General features: G+C 38.0%; 1 protein-coding gene across 1 annotated transcript in view; it reads left to right on the forward strand.

Moving 5' to 3' along the window:
• COL22A1 (collagen type XXII alpha 1 chain) overlaps window positions 1–18,193 on the forward strand; it is a 2,341,282-nt gene that overhangs the window by 933,770 nt on the left and 1,389,319 nt on the right. The gene's annotated exons all lie outside the window — the stretch shown is intronic.

The following is an 18,193-nucleotide window of genomic DNA, read 5'->3' on the forward strand; positions in this document are numbered from 1 at the left end:
CCCCCACACCCACCGATACTTAAATATCCCAATTCCGAAATCGGACTACACTGACAAAAATGGCAAAATAGTGAAATGGCCAAGCAATTTCTTTCCCAGGGAAAGAATTCGCTTATATGCCGTTTTGCTATTTTGCCTTTTCATGCTTTCAAGTTCGATGCGTTTTCGATCATTTAATATGAACTCTTGTGATACAGGCTGAAATGTGGGAAGACCCTGAGTGCTTAAAATGTAAAGGCGCATGTTTTACACAAGAAATCAAAAGCCTAGTGAAACTATATCAGCATATATTACCGACTTAAGAAATAAAGCAAAAACGTGCAGATTTGGTGATCTGAGAGAAAAGTTGATAAAAGACAGGCTTGAGTGTGATGTTAATAATGATGCATTGAGAAAGATTTTGCTTCAGGACAGAGATTTAATGTTGAGCAAAGCCATTGAGATTTGTCAAATATGTGAGCTTACAGAAAAGCATACGGATATGCTTACAAATGAGAAAAACATGCACACAGTATCTGCCAGTGCAAATGTTAATAGTGTACAACATAAAGCTAAGTTGAAAAAGAAAAATAAACCAAATGGGGAAACAGCACCCAACCTAATTGTTAATTGTCATAATTGTGGAGGCAGTCATGAACCTAAACGAGAGAAGTACTTAGCTTTTGATCAGCAGTGTCACAAATGTAAAAAGTGGAACCATTTCTAAAGGCTTTGCAAGTCTGACATGGCACATGCTTTTATTAAAAAGATAGTATCTGAAGAAGCTTGTAGATAAGATAGATATCGCTGAGCAAACCTTTTATGTTGGTGTCTCTGTAATGGATGAAACAGTTAACACAGTAGATTATGAGTTGGCAGTAAAGAGTGAAATATTTTGTACTGTTTGGCTTAATGGGAACCTGTGGAGCTTAAAGTAGACACTGGATTCAAGTGTAATGTTATATCAGCACAAATGTTTGCTTAAGTACAAGCTGGTGAGAAACTTGATTCAGTAAATTGTGCAAAACTAGTTGCTTATGGTGGGGAAGAGATTCAAACTGATGACGCAGTAGTTCTCACATGCCATTCTGCTGGGAGCAGCTATGACCTGCAGTTTTACATAGTCAAGAGACACACACAGTCATTGTTAGACCTCAAAGACAGTTTGAGAATGGGACTGATTTCATTTAATAAGAAAGTTCACCATATAAGTCTGAACAACAACAACAGTTTCACACAGAATATTTTCAGTAAATATACTGATATTTTCAAACACGAGCTTGACAAACTTGCAGTCACATACTCCATGAAGTTAAACCATGAAGTAAGCCCCATTGTCAGATCAGCTAGTAATGTTACTGTAGCAATGCAGAGCAAAGTAAAAGCAGAGCTTGACAAAATGTGAATTTACGTGTCTTTAGTCCAGTAAAAGAACCAACTGAATAGGTATACTCCATGGTCATACATCAGATGATATTCAACCGCAGTGGTGCAGCGGTAGCATTGTTGGCTCACAGCAAGAGGTTCTCCTGTTCAATTCTTGGCTGGAGTGCCTTCTATGTGGAGTCTGCATGTCCTCCCCGTGGTCGAGTGGCATTCGAAAGACATGCGTGAATGGGTGTGCCTTGGCTGAAGGTTGGGCGTCAGGCTGGCAACTTGGCACCATAAAAAAAAAATCTACTGCCAATCATTAGCGGACCGGAGCTGTGGTGACCCCTAACTGGGAAAAGCCAAAAAGTCAAACAACATCGATCCAAGAGATTTAAACAAAGTGCTTAAACATCCTCGTCATCCAATGAGTACAGTAGAAGAAGCATCCACTCTCATGCCAAATGCCACTATTTTTTTCTGTCTTAGATGCAAATAATTCCTTTTGGCAAATTTCGGTGGACCAACAATCTTCATTGTTAACCACTTTTAGTACACCAATGGTAAATACAGATTCTTGAGAATGCCTCTTGGGATAAATTTTGCCAGTGAAGTACTTCAGCGTGCAATGGAGAACATTTTTTTCAGGTTATTCATGTACTATCATAGCAGATGATAATTATTGCAGGGGGAATGGTGAAAATGAACATGTTAGAAACCTCAAGAAAGTTCTAGACCATGCTTGTGAAGTCATCTTAAACTAAATCTTCAGAAATGTAAATTTAAGCTGAAAGAAGTTACTTATGTGGGTCAGTTGTCTACCAATTCTGTTTTACCACCAGATCTGTAAAAGCAAGCAGCAATTCTTACCCTGTCCTATTTAAGTGTTTCTGCAAGCGTTTGTTACTTATTTCTCATAAAGCAACCCTGTTGTCTAGATTAGACTGTCCCCTCTGACTATACAGCTTTGCTGAGTTGTCGCTCTCACCCTATTTGTTGGAGTATTTTTACTTTTTACTAGAACTGTGCGCATGATTAAGGGAGTTCCTTCTGACCTCAATCTACTAGTGCTTGCATAGCACTCATGCTGGCAACTCTGTGGTCAGCGAGATCTAATTATTTGTAACACCCCCCCCCCAGACAGGCGTTCTATAACATCCTGGCCATTTCTTACTTCATGCTGAATGAACCTTGTTTTTACCTCATACAGGTATACCCTAATTGACACCTGTCCTATAAGCTAGGACTGCTTAATTAATCTTGAGATCTTCAGACTTGGTGGGAGAAACATAATTTACCTAGTGGCTGTTACCTGCATTCTACTATGTGGAGGTAGTCCAAACTATCCTGAGTAATTATATTAATTTCCTAGGGGTATTGTTAGAACTATTTGTTTTATATGGGTTACATTTTTTTTCCTGCTCCTAAGTTTGTGATCAAATGAATCTCAGTTGTGACTGTATATAAATGCTTGCTTATCTTATGTCTCTGAAATATCTGCAAATGCTAACATAAGTTACAGTCCATTGTATCCTTAAATAAGTCTATCCTTACTTGTATATAACTATGTCTTACCCTGTTAGCTCATATATTACAGCAAATAAGCCTATCTTTACTTGAATCTACCCTTATATTACCCTGATAGCTTGCATGTTATAAAATTTATTAATTGTTTGTCCTAACACCTAATTTTTATCTCTATTCCTCCTAGCTCTCTACCCCCTATCCTGTACTAAAGGACCTGCTTGGTCTTTCAGGACCCCTTTGTGATTTACTTGTTCCAAACGTCCCACCTTCTGGCCAAGGAAACCTGTTGCCCCAGCTCAATATTTTTGCTCTCAGCTGCAAAACGAAAGAAAAAAGACTAAGAAAGTATGTTCCACCTTGGACCTACCTATTAAGCTGTATTTTGTAATTATACTTGATCTAGGACCTAGAGAAACCAAGCTACCAAATAGGGAACCCTGCAGCAATTTCTTTCTCCTCTAAACCCATAGAGCAATCTGCTACTTTCTCCCTTTGCTATCTCTTATCTGTAGTCCCTCATCTAGCTATCTCTAATATACATACCTCTTTTGTATTCTACTTTCCGCCCACTAGGTGGTACCCTAATCCAGACTAGGGTTATACCTCATTCTCCACCTTCCCAAATATCTGCTCTGTATACCATTTCCAGCTCTCTTCCCCTGACTAATTGCAAATCTCCTTGCTGTATCACTCTGCTGCTACCTTTCTCTTCCCACCATCTAGCTACACTCTTTTCAATCCTTCCACTCCACCAACATTTCTCTACCACTCACCTGATTTACCACTCTCTTTCAACCTGGACATACTTACTTTGCTTCAAGAATCTACTGCTGCTCTCTGATTGTCTCTGCAGATTCTCACTTACCTGCTCTAATCCGCTCCGTTCGCCCTGCGGGCTCACTCCGCTCCCCTACCCTACCCCCAATTCCCACCCACCCCCAGTGGTCATACTCTTATACTTACAAAGCCACACCCCCTCCTCCCTATCCAATAGCTGTCCCTAACTCATTACAGACCAATCATACACACACCCACTCCCTTACTGACAATTTATCCTCACTCACCTCTTACATATTTCTGTACTCCACACTCGCTCTACCCCTACTTCCTAAATCCTAAAATATTCTATAATATCCTGCAAACATGCCTCTTACTCATACACTCACATATATACATATACCGCTCCTACTTTCTTTCCTATCTATCCTTTCGATACCCTACACCCTTACCTTTTATGAAAACCTACAATTCACATCAGCTCAACAACCCCTAAAACAAACATTGCTAACAAATTATCTTAAATCCCTAAGCCATTCAAACATAACATCCAGCTCAACCTATCTATCTCCTAAATTCCACAGAGTCGCCCATCTTACATTCACACAATATAGAAAATCACACCAAAATTGCATTAAACTTCTGAAGCATTACTACAATCCCAATAGATATCCTCTCCTTCATGGGGACATTCATCCTAACCCAGGACCAGGCAGCAACACCCTTAGCCACCCCACTCCCCCTTTCTCTCCCCGTCTAACCCCAAATTCTCTACTCATAGCTCACCTTAATATAAGGAGTGTTAACAATAAAGTAAGCCAACTACATGCACTACTAGATACTTACTCTTTTGATATCTTATGCTTAACAGAAACCTGGCTTAAACCTGTTACAAAAGACAATGAAATACTCCCTCCTGGTTATAATATCTTAAGATTAGACCGACCCAACAAAAAGGGTGGTGGGATAGCAATACTGCATAAATCTCATTTACAAATCACTGCTCTACTAATAAAACCACCTCTAGACACAAATGTAGAAATCAGTATCTCTAAGCTCCAGCTCAGTGCTACAAAATCCATATACATAATATGCACCTACATACCCCCAGGCAATAACATCAGCACCCAAGAAAGTATCATCTGCTGGCTTTCGACATCCTTCCCTCAAGAAACCATTGTACTCGGTGACTTTAATATAGACTGGAACATCTGTACCACTCTTAAACCTACAGCCCATATAAACCTCTATGGCTTCTCCCAAACTATTACCACCCCCACCAGAATCCATAAACCCAGCGGCAAAGAAAGTATACTAGATTGGATCCTCATCAACAAACACCCCCTCTCTTACAAAGTTGGTATTCTTCCCGACGATATTAGTGACCACTCACTTACCTATTTATCTAGACAAAAATCCTTTATCCCAAATCAAACTCCCTTTAAAATCACCCGCAACAAAAAACACTTTGACCCCTTAACCTTTCAATCTGAACTTCAGTCCTGTGACTGGTCACCTTTAAGGCACCTACCACTTGACGAAGCAGTATCCTATTTCAACTCCAAATTCCTACAAATTCTTGAATTCCATGCCACTTCACGCACTATAAGAATTAGAAGCAAAGCAGCCCCATGGCTTACTAAAGAAACCAGACAACAAATCCTTCAAGAAACAAAATCTGGTCCAAATGGAGAAACACTAAAGACCCAATCGATCAGCAGTTCTTTAAACAGCTTAGAAATGACACCAAAAAATCAATAGTTCAGGATAAAAAAAACTATTTCTTCAAACTCCAGAAAAAGCACCAAAGTCAACCCAAAACCTTCTGGTCAGGCATAAGCAAACTATTACATCCAGGCCACTCCAAAACACCAACCCCATCTAGTCTCTCTCCAAACTCTCCCACCCAGATAGCGGATGCTTTCAAAATACATTTTTTTCAGAAACTATCCAATCTCTAGCTAACACCTTACCTGTTAACTCTACCCCCTCATCCTCCCTAACATCCCTACTATCTACCTTTTACCTAAAACCTATTCCTGCAACCTACATCTATACTCTACTTCATAAACTTAAACCTTGTACTCCCTCAGCTGATCTCCTACCACCAGAATTCCTTCAAACTGCTGCAAAAGTTCTTGCCTATCCCATTACTATCCTAATCAACAGAACCATAACCGAAAGCTACATCCCTTCACTCTGGAAAATCTCTCACATAATCCCACTTCACAAGGGTGGTACCTCAACTGAACTCTCCAACTATAGACCTATAGCCCTACTGTCACCACTTGCCAAAATCATGGAAAAATGCATACATCAACAATTTCTTGACCACATCCTCCAAAATAATTTACTAGCTGACTGTCAACATGGTTTTAGACCATCCCATAGTACCACCATGCCCTCCTATCCTTTACGGACTGTATAAATAAACATCGTAACAATAACATGCTCTCCTCTGCACTATTTATTGACCTATCTAAAGATTTTGATATGGTTAACCATCAAATACTTCTCAACACACTAAATTCATTCTCACTTGACATACAAGCGCTACAATGGTTCAAGTCCTACTTGGACAATAGACAGCAGGCTGTCCTGTGGGACAACAACCTTTCCAAACATCTCCCTATTACCCTTGGTGTCCCTCAAGGATCGATCCTGGGACCACTACTTTTCTCCATATTCATTAACGATCTTTCCACTATATTACCTCTACCTACCTGCATACAATATGCAGATGACTCCACTTTGATTTGTAAAGCTTCCACCTCATCTGAACTGCTCCCCATCACCCAAATAGTATTTAACCAAGTCGAAAACTGGTTCTAACAACGTCATCTACTCCTAAACGCCAAAAAAAAAAAAACTACTACTCTTCACTCCTACTATAAAATCCACCCCAATTCATTTCTCTGTTACATCCATTGACAGCACAATCATAGCTCCTGACCCAACTACCAAACTCTTAGGCGTAATAATTGATAACAACCTCAACTTTGATTCACATATTAATGCTACAATTAAAACTGTAAACAGAAAACTTGGATCCTTGTATAGGACAAAACCCTTTCTCACCCCAGATGCTAGAGCTACTATTGCCCAGACCCATCTGATCTCCACCCTCCTCTATGCCTCACCTATTTTTACTAATCTTTCCAAAAGCAACCTAAACAAATTGATCACTTCTTATAACAATATTCCCAGGTTTGCAACAGGTTCCCCATTTAGAACTCATCACTGTCTAAATCTCAAACTTCTAGGTTGGCTAGAACTTAATAACCAACTTGAATTTCAACAACTCTCCATTACCCATAATATTCTATACCAGCCTAATAAAACTCCTATTCTCAAAAACCTCATCTCCCCCTACATAAACCTTACTACCCTTCGATCTGCAAATAAACTACTGGTAACCATTCAGAAATCCCACAATAAGGCACTGTGGGTAACTCTCTTTTCTCAAACTCAGTGGGGAAGATTTGGAACAAGCTTCCCAGTAAACTGCCATCTCTCTCATCATTACCACTCTTTAAAAAACAACTAAAAATTCAACTAAAATTACAATGGCTATGTCCATGTACTAACCCAGACTAACCCCCCCCCCCAGTATTTACCTTTTTCTACATCTCCCCTCCACTCACCCACCTTGCTGATTTTAGTAAATTAATCCTCTCACTCCCCTCTTTGTGAATTATCTAAGACTTTCTCATGGTAAACATTACTGTATTTTTGCCTTGCTAAACATTTGTACTCATCTACAGTAGAATTAAGTTTCGGTATAAATCAACTTGTTGAAGGATATTTTCAAGTTTATTTAATTTGGACTGTTTGTTTCTGTACTTTTTGTCTGTCTCGTATTTATGTAAATTATAGTGGATATCTAGCTTGTAAAAATACCTTGTTCTCCTATTACATGTTGAACAATCAAAGAGGGAGGATGTAGATCAGATGTGTCCAACCTGCGGCACTCAGAGCTCTTCCATGGAGCCCTCAACCTCTAACTGCAACATCGATGTACGCATGCCCCAAAACACTTTTTTTGTTTTGTGTTTTTTGCTCCCATGACCTGTAACGCTAATGTTGGTGTGCGCATGTGCCAAAGCACCCTTCTAGTTTTGTTTCTGAGCCAAAAAAGGTCAGTGTGTTTACGCCATTATTTTGCACTGAACAATCAGTGTGTGTGTGTGTGTGTGTGTGTGTGTGTGTGTGTGTGTGTGTGTGTGTGTGTGTGTGTGTGTGATCTCGCTGAAGAGGGACTCGTGTATGGATTTGCCGCTGCTGCCTTTGAAAGGGACAGCACTTACCTGTGTTAATAGGTAAGCACGGAGTGAGTGAGTACATGCATGAAAGCAGAATTGTGTGCGTGAAAGTAAAAGACGAGTGTGTGTGTGTATGTGTGTATATGTGTGCACGACAGATAGAGACGCATGCACAAAGAGGCTAACAATGATCAGTCTACCTACTGAACACAAAAACGTTAGCTCACAAATATAGCGTACATTAAAAGTACACTTTCATTAAATTGCGGCTTTCCTGACACGAAGAATGTTGTATTGAACATGAAATCATACCTCTTAACTGTATGGATTTTCAAAGAATGTCTGGATTTTTGCCTCATCTTCCAATTTGTGTCTTTTGCTTAGGAAATAAAAGTAGTCATCTAAGGTAATGTAGTTCCAGGGAGTAAGAATGAGACAGCGGCCTAGGGTTAATGGGTCAGTAGTGGATTGACTATGTGGGATTGTAGCATATAAAGTTGTATTGTTTTTTAAGACAAACAAAAAAGCACCTAGTACTGTTTTTTCATTGGTGGGTTCTAAGCAGTGGTAGATTGGACAACAGTAAGCATAGCTTTGGCGGATAATCAGTACTGACAAATGAAGTGGGTACAATGTCATTTTTTAAATGTTGGGGATTTTAGTGTGTGTGTGTGTGTGTGTGTGTGTGTGTGTGTGTGTGTGTGCGTGTGTGCTTTTGTGTTGGGAGTGCTGCACAGTAGATGATTATTAAAGACAGAGACTTACAGACTGTTTCAAAACCTGATACTTGGGTATGCATGCCAAAAGTAGATTTTTTAAGACATAGCTTCTTGCCATTTACAGTGGATGGATATTTGCATTTAATGGACAATGCTAGCAGTATTAGTGTGGGCCTGTGGGTTTCTGAAGGATGCCAAGTCTACCACTGCCATTGTCTTGTAAAGTGACCTGCAAATGGATATTGGGATGTTACTGAAAAAATATAGCAAGAGGGCTTAGAAATATAGTTTAATTAAACAAAGTGTACTTTCAATTTACAGGTCATAATTTAATTAATTTCAGGTAGTCCAGATACTGGTAGATTGTATACCATTAGACTTAATTAGGGAGAGCTGTCATTCTGGGGAAACAAGCAGCCCTAGTTTCAGTGAAAGTTCTGTGGTTGCTTGCAGGTAGGAAGTTGCAGGATGTTGATGCAATGTGTTTTATTTATTATTTTTAATGTATTTGTCATTTCAAAGCATGGTTTTCTTTGATGCAAAAAAGGCAGGACTGAATGAGCCATATAATGTTTAACTGACAATAATGGGATAGAAAGATTATAAGTGATGTATAATGTTTGCAGCTACAGTTGTTTCGATGGTGTCTGTGATGCATAACTATTTTTGGGCCTGTGTACCACTTTTATTTTTCACTTTGTCCAGATTTCTTGCTCTAAAGTTGAGAGGTATGGTTCCATACTAAATCAGAATTTGTATTTACCTTGGAAGACTTTTCGCCATAATTATGAAAAACAGAGCCTTTTTAATATCTCTGTTATTTCCAATATAAACTGCCATGTAACCTTGCAAATAACCTTCTTATTAAGCTACTTTACTTCTTTTGGAATTGACAGGTATGATTCATCTGTTCAGACATAAGCATAGAGTGCTAATGTGACTTTGATTTATTGCAGCAGTCTGTGGTTTACATATCACAATAACTTTTCTGTGTTTCTGGGTGTGTAATCAATTTAGCAGTTTTAAAGATGTTTTCCAAAAATAAATAAATATATAATAAATAAATAATCCTCTCTACACTTTGAGCTATTGACAAAGTCTAGGAATTAGTTTTTTTTCAAAAGCGAAGGTCAGCATTACAGCTCAGTAAACTGTCAGTCTGTGAGTAATTTCTGCACAAATTAAAATGTCTGAATGTCAAATGGCTTTAGATTGGAGGGAAGTTTATTTTTATTTATTTTATTTTACATTTGTTTACTGGGAAAGTCCGACTGGACACAGGTCCATTTTCAGCGGAGGCCCGGGGAGAAAAGCTCCAAAAATAACACAAAACAATATAATACAATACATGAGAGAGAGACAGCAAATTATGGAAGTAGTACTCATACAATATGGCAGAGATTACATCTCATAACAGTGAGAATCATTGAGGTACAGAATAAACTTAAAAACATTTTGTTTTTACAGTTATAATTACAAGGCAAATATCAATGAGTTAAGTTTTCAGGAGAAAGCTGTTTTTACATAGCTGAAGCTCTGAAACAATCTTTCGGCATGGATTAACCTGGGGATTGACACAAGTTATATGTTTACACCAGTACGTAGCATTATCTTAGAGAGTTTATGGTTTTCTTGTTGATTTACTTTTTGCCGAGCAGTTTTGTTGATTTATTGATGGTGGGAAATTTCATGGATGAATGCATCTCAATTATGATTTTTTTTTTCAGATATTTTGACTTCCAGACAATTTTATTCAGTGAGTGGGTGTCATGTGATTACTGAGGTCGCCTATTTTACAAGTAGGGGCTTTTGTGTGTGTGTATGTGTGTGTGTGTGTGTGTGTGTGTGTGTGTGTGTGTGTGTGTGTAAGAGAGAGAGATTTAATATGTATACTGAATATAATTTTGCAAATGGAATTCTTGTTAAACATGCCCCTCTTCTTGGGCAACTAGACTTGAGAAACCAATATTAGATCTTGGCCACCCAGCTGGGAAAGGTTAGTATGTGGATTTTCCATCTGGTTTGATGAAGGCTATGCTACTTACCCAAGGACTACATTTATGGCTATTCATCCAGCCATCGTGTTGCTGAACTACATTGTTTGCTAATGAGAGGAGCTTTTTACAGAAGTTGAAGGTTTTTGTGTCAAGAACCTGTCCATAAAAAGTGGCTTGTTTATGTTGCAGTGGAGGCTGTGGTCTTTGAAGTGAGCGTTTTAAGTATAACCAGTATTTCTGAGGTTGAGGAAGTCTCTTAAGGCAGGATCTTTCTTAGCCTGGAAAGCAAGCCAATGATGAAATTTATAGGGGCCAGTGAGAGACAGAGGAAAGCAAGAAGCTTTTTAGTCTGTCTGGATAACTAAGTGAACTTAGTCCTTTGACCTTTTTTGTCAGAAATGGTTGTAGCCTTTCTTTTGGCAGGGTGTTTTGCTGAGGCGCATGCCAAAAGGGGCATTGCACTCAATAATGGCTATTGTAAAAGAAGAATACAGGGATGTTATGACCTCCTTGTCCCTTGATGAGATACCCTTACTAATGAAGTGGGCCATGTAAAAAGCTTTCCTTACAACGGAGACAACATGGTGGTCAAAAGTCAGGTTTCTATCAACTTGGGTGCCCAAGTACCATACAACTTATTGCGTGCTTACAACATTGTTATTAATGTGATAATTTGTGCAGACATCACTCTCCTCAAAGGGGATAATGATGCATTTTTTGGCATTTAGCTTGAGGCCATATTTCTGGCACCAGTTACTTGTCTGGGTGAGACCCTCTTGTAGCTTATTCAGAATTGTTTTATTAAGTCAGCAATGTGAATTCATTACTTTATTGCAAATTTGTTGGGTTATTTTTGTGGATTATAGTATTGTAGGACTGCTGATGTTGACATTTTACGTAGCTGGACTGCTGGAATGGTTTTCCCAGTGAGAAATGCTAGTGCTGTAGTGAGTATCTGTTTATTTGTTTAAAAAAAAAATATATATATATATATATATATATATATATATATATATATATATATATACACAGATATATTAACTAAGATGTTGGAGTTAACTGTTAGATTAGAGAATTAGAATTAGAATGAGAATTAGAATTTTAAGGCAAATATTAGGCATTTATTACATTTATTCATTGTTCAAATGCACCTACAGTACAGCCAGGAGGTTGACTGTGGTCTTCCGGAGCAACAAAAGAGTTAAATATATGATATATTTTATATGCGGCCCCAAAACCATTTCTGCTCACTCAATGTGGCCCCAGCAAGCCAAAAGGTTGGACACCCCTGATGTAGATCATTGTGTGTTTTGTACCTAGTCAGCCAATGTAGCCAGAGACCACATGCATATAAGTTACTGAGCATGTGCAAGACCAGTGCCATTTTGTATAGTCCGTTAGAGTGAGTACAGGCATGAATGGAGATGCACATGCAAGTGTGTTTGAAGTAATGAGTCAGTCAGATAGCTTAAGTATATGTTTCAGGTACAGCTCCTGATTTATTTATGTACAATAAATGACTAAAACAGATACCCAGCCTCAGTGTCTCATTTGATACTTGAGACATGTGAAAGTAAGGTGTACAAAACAGTGATGCAGCCAGAACTACCATATGGTACAGAAACCTTCCAATAAAAGCAAAGCAGGTGAGAAGGCTAGAGGTGGTGGAGATAAACTGCCTGAAATTAGTGGTAAGATGCACACTGAGAGACAGAAGAAGAAATTGGAACATAAGAGTAGAAGCCAAACTAGTTCCAATTGCAGAAAAGATCAGACAGAACAGATTACGGTGGTTCAGACACATGCTTAAAAGCAGAGGATAGTCTAGTGAAGATGATTTGGGACAGACAGGAAGAAGGGGAGAGGAAACAAGGACATCCAGCAAAGAGGTGGATGGATTGTGTGGGACAGGATCTGTGACACTTAGACATGAGTGTCAAAGAAGGCAGGAGTATGGCATTGAATCGAGACAGATGGTGACAGTTAACACAACACCCCCCACCCCATGTAGAAAAATAGGAAGAAGGGGGTTGATGATGATGATGATGACTGGGCTGTAGCATATGTCCAAAAAACACTTTGCAAGTCTCTCTCAGTGAGTGAATAAGGCTGCTGCTTTCTACAGTCTTAGTAAAAAGACAGAAGTGGTATACCTCTCCACTCAATAAATAATACATTCTATTAGTAAAAAACACACAGTAAATAGTTAATTCTTACTGCACACACTCTGTGGTAAAAACTTCCTGTACTGAGGGGAGCCGAATGCTGCACTCATGTATAGCACTCAACTGCACTCAAAGTCCCTAATGGTTGAGTGGCATGCTTATTAGTAGTTTCGTATGAGAAAGACTAGGGATAGTCCTGTGAACATTTTATTTATTTAGAGGTCTTAAAAAGAGACTGATATATGTATTTTATACATATGTACCAAATGTCGGGTTTCTCAGGCATATCACAGAGTCTGTCTGATATGTTGCATAATATTTAGTTTCCATTACAGTTTGCTATAAAACTCATTTTTCATGGATGGAATAAAGTATGCATGAAGACTGTAGCTCTACTGAGTTATTATTACATCAAAATCAAAATCATCTAAACATTTTACAAGAAAAGGCAATCATATCTCTCAACCTCTTAGTGCAAGAAATGAGGAAAAAGCCCAACAAAATGAGGGGACAAAGGCCCAAAAATAGGGACTTATTTTAAATATTGCTCTTATAAATTTAGAAAGTTGCTAGAGTAACAGGATTTGTTTTAACATACATTTTTGAAGGATTTGAAGTCTGAAACTCAAATGGGTACTTTTCCGTTAAACCCCTTCCATGTGTCTTGGGACCCGGACTGGTGTGTCTCACCCTGTTCCTTTCCCCAAGGCTTTGTATCAGCACCACGATTAACGTTATCTAATTATTTTATTAAGTTTCCTACTGTGGCTATAAACTATGCGCACACAGTTTTAATATCAGATTCATGTGTGTAAATAAATGTGACCACTCTCATTGAGTGGCTTATTATGCCAGGAAAAAACAATGATTTGCTCAAGCCTTGATAATTGTTAGGGGTTGGGAAGGGAGTGTGGCTGGCTTAATGTAAGCCAAAGGTGAACTTTGCTTCACAGGCTATGCATATTTTTTTTCTGTTGTTGTTTAAACCTTTTGGAATCAAAGTATCATATGCTAAAATAAAAACAGTCTCTTTATATAATAACATATTCTTATTTAAATCAGCATCTTCAAAATATGTTTGTTCTACTATGGTAGCTGTTAAATCTTTAGAATAACACAAATGATGTGCTTTAAAGTGTTGAGCCAAGGGACTTTCTTCTTTACTTGTTCTAATGTCCCTTAGATGTTCCAATAGCCTAGTCTTAAACATTCTCTTTGTCTGGCCTATATAAAATCTGTTACACCCACATGCCTCTAATGGACACAGGCAACCTGTAAATGGTTCATCTCCCAGGCCCCTGCTTGTAAATGTTTCATCTCCCAAGCCCCTGCTTATACTTATTAAGGGTACCAGAACTTGTCAGAGATTTAGGATGCATAGCTAGGTTTAAAAAGATGCTTGTGGTTGTTAGCCTAGTAAACACCTATGAGCCTATGAACATAATAGAAAAGCTGCATGCATCATGTGACAAGCCAGGGGAGTGGCTAATGCTGATTACCCATGTGTTCTTCCCCTGAAATGCCTGTGGGACCAATTTACACTGTTGAATGATTCAGAGGATCACTCTGCAGCATAAAAGTTGCATGTTGTTAGAAAAACTGAGCATTATCAGAAAAAAAATGAGTCACACATTCATTACTCCAGATACAATAGCAGTACAGTTAAGCTCAGTGACGATGCAGGGTTGGAGGATGTGTTAGTGGAACATCCTGCAGTTGGATGATAGTATTAAAGATTTAGTAGGTGAGAGACCGGCCTTTAGTTATAAAAATACTAAGTCACTTAAACGGATGCTTTGTTATGAAAAGGTACCTGTTAATAAAGTTACTTCACAAAGAAAGGGCACTTATGCCTGTCGCACTTGCAATCAATGTGGTTATATAATGAATTCCAATGTCTTTATACATCCTGACACTGGGGTCAAATATGAATTCAATGAGTATGCAGACTGCAAATCGAGGAATGTGATTTATCTAGCTACCTGTAAAAAGTGTCAATGTTTTTATGTAGGTAAGACTAATAGGACATTGAGGGAAAGAATTAGGGAGCATTTTTATGCTATCCACAGAGAGAATGAAGGAAATGCCCTAGCTAAGCATACTCTGCAAAATGACACTACACATGTATTTAGATTCATGGCTATAGGACAGTTATTAGAGACAGAGAGGTTAGGCAATATTAGAAATAAAACAGAGAGAACAGGGGCTAGGTGGATAATAAAGCTAGCAGCAGATAAGGGGCATGGCCTCAATGATAAGTTATCTTTGAAACCTTTTTTAATAGATAGACCGTTTGTGCATTAAATTAGATAGTAAGTTTTTATGTGATGTATTTTTATAAGTATTTTATATATATATATATATATATATATATATATATATATATATATATATATTTATATACATTTTTTTAATACATACAAAATAGTTTTATTAGTTGTCTACAATTTATGTATATATTTAATGTGAGTTCACATATACTTATACATATATATATATATATATATATATATATATATATATATATTTCTTTCTCTACACCTTTAAAAGTGTATGATGTGATTTGATGTGGAACACATGTGACATTGATGAGGTGTGCTATTGGAGCTTTCTGAATATTTAAATGCAATGAGTTTCTTGTATTATGTTAAAGTCTGATGAAGCGTTCTTTGTAACGTGAAAGCGCTTACTTCGTATGAAATAAAAGGTTATTTTGTCTACTCTTATCTACCTGGTTTGTTTCAATAGTTGTGGCGTATCTACCTCCTTTATTTTGGATTGTCTCTTGCTTTTGAGGTGATACCTTACCCTGTATTTGATCTGTGTTTGTGGATTTGCTATTTTTTGTTCATATCAGGGACATGACAGAAGGAACCAGTAATGTATCTAATGGACTATTGGAAACCAGACCATTGGGTCTCACTAATATACTTTCAGTGGCTATGAATCCTCTGTTGAAACTATCTTATGCCGAGCTAGCTAAAGCAGCTCTTACACACAAGGGTACTGAATGGCAAGTAGATACTTTGCAGTTAATGAGGAAACTCGAAGATGTTTTGAGTAAAATTAAAAATATTCAATGGCAAAAAAGGCTTATATAGGCATGTATTAAGTTTAAAGTTGTTCCAAGAGGTCTCCGTTTACTGAAAATGCCTACCTTTTGTTCAGCATACCCTGAGTTGTTATCTAAATGGCAACAGTTGAACCTTGATACCAGTTATGCATACATGAACTTATTAATTGAACAGTATACTGCCATAGAGAAAGAGCTTCAAGTGGAAGCTCTTACCTTAGAGAAAAATTTAACTACTATTCTCTCCGATGTACAAAGAACAGATTTCTATTCAGACATTGAAACTACCTTGTTAGCGTTAGATAACAAGTTCCTTTTGGTGAAAAGAAAGACGCTAGAGAGAGACTGTCTGGATTTCTCGAGGGGGAACGTCTTCTCCTGGCCGACGGAATCCACCAGGACACCTTATGAAGCAACACACGCCAGTACTTCAATACCTTCAGTCGCGTGTGTGGATCTAACTGCTCCCACTACTTCCGCGTTGTCGTCTTCTCTTCCTGCTGAGATGCTGAGCGTGGAACCACGCTTGAATGTACAGTCCCCTTCCATAGGTGGAATACCTTCAGTCGCTTCAGTCGCTCAGTCTGAACCAGTAGTACGAAGGAAGACAACAGGACACACCAGTGGAAATTCGTACGATGGGGATCATGACATTACACCACTCTGCTTCCCTCTTCCTTTTCATCCGGATCAGAGGCAGAACTGGACTCCTCAACAAGGAACCAGGAAGAGGAAAATGTCTGGAGGGCAGTTCGAATTTCAGAAGAAAACTCTGAAACCTGTAGTCAGGACTTGATAGTGAATTTATCTACACATGTCATATCGGACAGTGAGAGGAAAATACTCAATAGAGGTTTGTCTTTTATTCCCTCACAAGGAGTTGATGTAAGTATTCTTGTAGTGGACATTAAATGTTTTACTAGAAATGTAGCACTTGGTTTACAATTTGGTAAGAATGATTTAGTTAATGCTGACACTATGTTGTTTAAAAAACCATCAATATACACCCCTATTCTACACCCACTACTTGATAGTTTTGAGAAAGCCTGTAGTAATGATTTTTTAAAACTTTTTGAGGGGAATGTTGTTAAACCTGATTTTTATAATGTTTCTAAAAGTGAGAAATTGGCGCTACAGGATTTGCAGAATAATACAGATATAGTAATAAGACCAGCGGATAAAGGGGGAGCTACTGTATTACTTGATACTAACTTTTACAACAATGCCATGTTAGAGATGCTTTCAGATGTAACTACTTATAAGAAGCTAACTAGGTTAGATTTAGATAAAATAATTAAAATAGTGCATGCAGACTTGTATGATATGTTAATGTGTGGCATTATAGATAATGATTTGTATAAGTATTTTTTAATTGAGAAACCTGTGATACCAACCATAAGAGGTCTTCCTAAGATACACAAGACAATGGTTGATCCTCCCCTTAGACCCATAGTGTCAGGCAGAGGCTGGTTGACAGAGACTATGTCGATCTATTTAGAGAAGAAATTAAGACCTATAGTAGACTCTACTGAATCTGTATTACGTGACACTAAACAATTTTTAGAAATCTTAGCACCCTTCAATATAGATAAAACTATAAGAGAGTCAGATTACATGGTAACACTGGATGTAGTGTCTCTGTTTACCTGCATCCCCAATGAAATAGGTCTTGAATATTTAAGACTGTATTTAATTAATAAAGGGCTGAATAATAGTCAGGTCATAAGGGTTACGATGTTATAAGAATTAGTTCTTAATTACAATGTCTTTACCTTTCGAAGTGACTACTACCTTCAGATTAGAGGTGTAGCTATGGGCACCTCATGTGCCAACTCTTATGCCAATCTAGTGTTAGCTTATTGGGAAAATGCCTATGTGTTGGAACAACTGATTTTTTCTAAGTACATTAAATGCTACAAACGTTTTGTTGACAATGTTTTTTTTGGTTTGGGGGGGTGATCTGGGAAGTTTAGATGATTTTGTTACTTATATAAATGGAACTACCACTTTCCTTACTTTAACAAGTACAGTTTCACAGGATAAAATAGACTTCTTAGATGTCACATTGAGTAAGTACAATGGTGTTTTTGAGACTAAAGTGTTCAAGAAGCCATGTAGGAGGAATGCCATCCTGCATAGAAGTAGTACGCACCCGCCACATGTGCATAAGAATATTGTCAAGAATCAGTTGAAACGCTATTCACATATAACTAGTGATGATCGAGCTTTCTCGGAAGCAGTTGTAGCTGTAGAACGTGATTTTGTGGATATAGGCTATCGCACTCATGATTGTCTTTTGAAGGATGATATAGGACGTGAGCAGTTA

This window comes from Protopterus annectens, chromosome 3.part1 (assembly GCF_019279795.1).
Source record: "Protopterus annectens isolate FY-2018-M chromosome 3.part1, PAN1.0, whole genome shotgun sequence".
NCBI classification, from domain to species: domain Eukaryota; kingdom Metazoa; phylum Chordata; order Ceratodontiformes; family Protopteridae; genus Protopterus; species Protopterus annectens.